Source organism: Ranitomeya variabilis, chromosome 4, assembly GCF_051348905.1.
Source record: "Ranitomeya variabilis isolate aRanVar5 chromosome 4, aRanVar5.hap1, whole genome shotgun sequence".
In the NCBI taxonomy this organism is placed as follows: domain Eukaryota; kingdom Metazoa; phylum Chordata; class Amphibia; order Anura; family Dendrobatidae; genus Ranitomeya; species Ranitomeya variabilis.
Window position 1 is genome coordinate 633,995,987 of NC_135235.1, and position 6,000 is coordinate 634,001,986.

Genomic DNA, 6,000 nt, shown 5'->3' on the forward strand with positions numbered 1-6,000 from the left:
ACTCCAAAGCAACATGCCCGCTGCCTTGGGGTCATACTTGATTCGGAGCTTTCATTCACCCCCCACATCCGATCACTGGCTCGCTCTTCTTATCTGCATCTCAAAAACATTTCTAGAATTCGCCCTTTTCTTACTTTCGACTCTGATAAAACTCCTGCGGTTTCACTTATTCATTCTCGCCTGGACTATTGTAACTCTCTACTAATCGGCCTCCCTCTTACCAAACCCTCCCCGCTCCAATCTGTCCTGAATGCCGGTGCCAGGATCATATTCCTCACCAACCGTTACACCGATGCCTCTACCTTGTGCCAGTCATTACACTGGCTACCCATCCACTCCGGAATCCAGTACAAAACTACTACCCTCATCCACAAAGCACTCCATGGCTCAGCACCACCCTACATTTCCTCTCTGGTCTCAGTCTACCAACCTACCCGTGCCCTCCGCTCCGCAAATGACCTCAGGTTAGCATCCTCAATAATCAGAACCTCCCACTCCCGTCTCCAAGATTTTACACGTGCTGCGCCGACTCTTTGGAATGCACTACCTAGGTTAATATGATTAATCCCCAATCGCCACAGTTTTAAGCGCGCCCTAAAAACTCATTTGTTCAGATAGGTTAATGCGTTGAGGCGGTAGGCCAAACTATCCCTGTGTGACCCATTCAAAAAAAAAAAAAAAAAAAAAAACAATCAGGCTCCTCGCATCATGTTCTCATACACTTCATGCAGTTAATAGCCTCTGTGTCTGTACTGCTACATACTTAGGCAGTTAACTGGTTCATGCAGCTTTACATTAACACCCGAGCCTTACACTATGGCTGGTCTGAATAACTAAAGCAATTGTCACCATCCACCTCTCGTGTCTCCCCTTTTCCTCATAGTTTGTAAGCTTGCGAGCAGGGCCCTCATTCCTCCTGGTATCTATTTTGAACTGTGATTTCTGTTATGCTGTAATGTCTATTGTCCGTACAAGTCCCTTCTATAATTTGTAAAGCGCTGCGGAATATGTTGGCGCTATATAAATAAAATGATTATTATTTATTATTATTTGAAGGGAAGAAGTGGCATTTTAGAATGCAGACTTTGATGCAGGCATCATGTTGTGTTTGGAGAGCCCCTGGTGTGCCTAAACAGTGGAAATTTATCTAGACGCATAGTTATAATAATTATTATAATCCTTATAGTTTTGCTAGTGTATGAATTTATGACGTGGTGGTATGTGTAAGTTATGCGGGAAACATCAGATTATAAAAATGTGTTATGTCAACACTGTAAAACCAAACTTTTTAGATTTATGAAAGTGTGGTACACTTTGAAGCAATTCTTAATGCAAAGGCCAAGTTTCTCTGGGCAGGTTTTACAATGTTAAATTGGGTCCTTTCGTATTCCCCTCTATGATGACATGGTTTTGGGTGAAATATTGATAGGCATTCAAATTTGTCTGGGCCACCATAAAATGTATTATTTCCTCAATGAAAGAAAAATGTGAAAAAGTCCAATTCAGTGAGGCCTACAGCTTCAAATTGGATTCCTGGGTTGACCATGAAATCGGAAATAACAGGCTGGTAATTTTGGGGGGCTGATGTCCATATCCGATTGATTGCTGTAGTGATTGCCTCGGTCATAGGGCACCTTGATGGGCGTGCTTCTGGAGACGGGAAACGTTGACGATGACCACATACACTAATGTGCAGAGTCCCGGTGCCCCCCAGGACTGAGTCCTGTCCCCTCTATCACACAGTCCCTGCTCCCCCATTACCGCTCACCAGTGCAGACTTCTCCCTTCAGCTCTTACATGTGGAGCCGGCTGTACCCTAATGTGCAGAGTCCCGGTGCCCCCCAGGACTGAGTCCTGCCCCCTCTATCACACAGTCCCTGCCCCCCATTACCGCTCACCAGTGCAGACTTCTCCCTTCTGCTCTTACATGTGGAGCCGGCTGTACCCTAATGTGCAGAGTCCCGGTGCCCCCCAGGACTGAGTCCTGCCCCCTCTATCACACAGTCCCTGCTCCCCCATTACCGCTCACCAGTGCAGACTTCTCCCTTCAGCTCTTACATGTGGAGCCGGCTGTACCCTAATGTGCAGAGTCCCGGTGCCCCCCAGGACTGAGTCCTGTCCCCTCTATCACACAGTCCCTGCTCCCCCATTACCGCTCACCAGTGCAGACTTCTCCCTTCAGCACTTACATGTGGAGCCGGCTGTACCCTAATGTGCAGAGTCCCGGTGCCCCCAGGACTGAGTCCTGTCCCCTCTATCACACAGTCCCTGCTCCCCCATTACCGCTCACCAGTGCAGACTTCTCCCCTCAGCTCTTACATGTGGAGCCGGCTGTACCCTAATGTGCAGAGTCCCGGTGCCCCCAGGACTGAGTCCTGTCCCCTCTATCACACAGTCCCTGCCCCCCATTACCGCTCACCAGTGCAGACTTCTCCCTTCAGCTCTTACATGTGGAGCCGGCTGTACCCTAATGTGCAGAGTCCTGGTGCCCCCCAGGACTGAGTCCTGTCCCCTCTATCACACAGTCCCTGCCCCCCATTACCGCTCACCAGTGCAGACTTCTCCCCTCAGCTCTTACATGTGGAGCCGGCTGTACCCTAATGTGCAGAGTCCTGGTGCCCCCCAGGACTGAGTCCTGTCCCCTCTATCACACAGTCCCTGCTCCCCCATTACCGCTCACCAGTGCAGACTTCTCCCCCCAGCTCTTACATGTGGAGCCGGCTGTATCCTAATGTGCAGAGTCCCGGTGCCCCCCAGGACTGAGTCCTGTCCCCTCTATCACACAGTCCCTGCTCCCCCATTACCGCTCACCAGTGCAGACTTCTCCCCTCAGCTCTTACATGTGGAGCCGGCTGTACCCTAATGTGCAGAGTCCCGGTGCCCCCCAGGACTGAGTCCTGCCCCCTCTATCACACAGTCCCTGCTCCCCCATTACTGCTCACCAGTGCAGACTTCTCCCTTCAGCTCTTGGTAGAGGCTAAATCCAAGTCGGCTAAAGGACCTCTGCCCATGTGACCAGAAGGGGCGGCGCCTCTTCCTCCATAGAGCAGACAGGAGGAGGCTGTGGATGTCATGGCTGGATTTCGAGGATTTTTGTGCAAGATTTGGGGTCATTCTATAAAGTCACAGATCAGGTAAGTGGGAGTCTGCCTGGGGAGAATTGGGTGGTGTTGCTTGCATGGGGCTGCCTGGGGAGAATGGGGTGGTGTTGCTTGCATGGGGCTGCCTGGGGAGAATGGGGTGGTGTTGCTTGCATGGGGCTGCCTGGGGAGAATGGGGTGGTGTTGCTTGCATGGGGCTGCCTGGGGAGAATGGGGTGGTGTTGCTTGCATGGGGCTGCCTGGGGAGAATGGGGTGGTGGTGCTTGCATGGGGCTGCCTGGGGAGAATGGGGGGGGGTGCTTGCATGGGGCTGCATGTGCATGCTGGACGGGGGGTCCGCCTGGGGAGAAGGGAGAGATGTTTGCATGGGACTGCGTGCTGGAGGGGCCTGCCTGGGGAAGGGAGACTGCATGCTGGGGTCTCAGTGGGAAGGGGGTCATGTTCCTTGCTAGCGGTGCTGGGTGTCTGTTGGGAAGGGGGTCATGTTGCATGCGTGGGGGATCTGCGTGCAGGGGGGTCTACCTGCAGAATGGGGCTGATGTTACTCGCATGGGTCTGTGTGGTGTGGGGGGCTGATGTCACGTGCTCTGCAGGTCAGTGTGTGTGATGTCACTTGCGGTGGGGGGTGCAGGGAAGTATAGTGCTGTGTGTGGGGGCGAACAGGGGAGGGGATGAATGATGATGGAGATCTGAGGGATTGATATTACTTGGCATGAGAATCTCTGCCTGATGGTGAGGAGTCGGTCCTGTTAAATTATTGGGGACACCTGCTGTCAGGTTGAAGACTGACCTATGACCTCTGGGAGCGAAACAGCTTTACAACAATGTCTCCAGATCCCTGGCTTTATTCTCCCTTCGCACTCTGTGCTGCTCAGTATTAGCCCGATGGCCACTGGTGTCAGCCACTACTTGTATCCAGTTTTCTGCATGATTTTTTTTTTTCTGTTTTATTCTAGGTGTTGTGACTTTTCCCCATCTTGTGCCCCCCAGAGCAGTGACCTCCCTGCAGATGTCATTACATCACTGGACTTCTTTTCACCAAGTGGAATGGCGGTGCCCCCACAATCCATGTGAGGACCCAAAGGGATGACACTGTGTGCATCTGATAATGTCAGATAGATGAGTATAATTACTTAAAAAAAAAAACAAAAAAAACCAAACCTTTTTCTCGATTTGCTCTCCCTCTGTCTCCCCGCTCTCCCTCTGTCTCCCCGCTCTCCCTCTGTCTCCCCGCATCAGGGGCTTATCTACAGCATTCTGTAATGCTGTAGTTAAGCCTCCAATGTATCCTAAAAGATGTGAAAAAGAGGTTATATTATACTCACGCGGGCGGTCCAATCCAAGTCGCGGTCCAGTCCTGGGCCTCCCATCTTGATAGGATGACTTCCTCTTCTTGTCTTCACACTGCGGTGCGCAGGCGCCGGGAAAGGTCAGAGAGGCCTGGGGCCTGCACACTGCAGTACTTTGTGCTGGAGCCGCAGCGTGAAGACACGAAGAGGACGTCATCCGATGAAGATAGGAGGCGCCAGACCGGACCGCGATGCCCATCGGACAGGACTGGGAGTGTCCCTGGGTGAGTATAATATAACCTCTTTTTCTAATTTTTAAGGATACATCAGGGGCTTATCTACAGCATTACAGAATGCATTAAAGAATGCTGTAGATAAGCCCCTGATGCTGGTGGGATTAGCTCGCCCTCGATTTTGGGGGTGACAGGTTTCCTTTAAGCACCACAATACAATTTTTGCAGCTAAAGCACAGGGGACTTTGGTACAAAATGTGTTTTTCTTTTTTGTAATTAATCTGTCTTTAATGTTTAATTCATTGTTTTGATTTCTAAAACTCTTTATTATTGATTTGTATGTATGCATACTTATATATTTCTCTTTTTTTTATTTCTAACTATTTGACTTGTAATAAACTTGTTTGACAGCTATGAGTTGAAATTTCATTTCCTTGCGGATTTACATTCTATGGGGAAGAGACAAAAGGTCGGGGGTGCAGCAGCTCGGGTGGTGGTGAGGCGGCAGAATGGTTATTGCAGGCTGTAGGCTTTCCTGAAGAGATGGGTTTTCAGGTTCCGTCTGAAGGATCCAAGGGTGGTGGATAATCGGACGTGTTGAGGCGTGGAATTCAAGAGGATGGGGGATATTGGGGAGAAATCTTGGAGGCGGTTGTGTGAGGAACAAATAAGTGTGGAGGAGAGTAGGAGGTCTTGGGAGGATCGAAGATTACGGGAAGATATTGGGAGATTAGTTCAGAGATATAGGGAGGGGACAGGTTGTGGATGGCTTTGTAGATCAGTGTTAGTAGTTTGAACTGGATTCGTTGTGGAATTGGGAGCCAGTGGAGGGATTTGCAGAGGGGAGAAACGGAAGTAGAGAGGTGGATTAGCCGGGCAGCAGAGTTGAGGACAGACTGGAGTGGTGCAAGAAAGTTAGCGGGGAGGCCACAGAGGAGGATGTTGCAGTAGTCGAGGCGAGAGATGAGGGCATGCACAAGCATTTTAGTAGATTGAGGGCAGAGGAAGGGACGGATTCTGGCAATATGTTTGAGTTGGAGGTGGCAAGAGTTTGGACGTGCGGTTTGATGGACAGGGCAGAGTCGAGAGTTACCGTGAGGCAGCGGATTTCAGGTGTGGGAGAGCGTGATGCTGCTTACCATAATAGATAAATCAGGTAGGGGGGATCGGCATTGTCTCCATTGAGTTTTAGGAAGCGAGAGGTGAAGAAGGAGGATATGGCTGATAGACACTTCGGGATTCTGGACAGCAGAGAGGTGACATCTGGGTGAGAGAGGTAGATCCGAGTGTCATCAGCATACAGGTGATACTGGAAACCATGGGACTTTATGAGTTATCCTAGGCCAAGGGTATAGATGGAAAAAATTAGGGGCCCCA

General features: G+C 50.5%; 1 protein-coding gene and 1 long non-coding RNA gene across 2 annotated transcripts in view; one reads left to right on the top strand and one right to left on the bottom strand.

The window, feature by feature from the left end:
• The window catches only part of LOC143767216 (uncharacterized), a 92,740-nt gene extending 89,770 nt beyond the window's left edge, over positions 1-2,970 (bottom strand). The window contains exon 1 of the mRNA XM_077255364.1: positions 2,943-2,970. The gene's annotated coding sequence lies outside the window, so the exon portion shown is untranslated. The remainder of the gene's footprint in view (positions 1-2,942) is intronic.
• A 59-nt stretch (positions 2,971-3,029) lies between these two features.
• LOC143767334 (uncharacterized) lies at positions 3,030-5,037 on the top strand. Its single transcript, XR_013213695.1, has 2 exons — positions 3,030-3,134; positions 4,058-5,037. It is a non-coding gene; the product is annotated as an uncharacterized LOC143767334 (long non-coding RNA).
• The last annotated feature ends 963 nt before the right edge of the window (positions 5,038-6,000 follow it).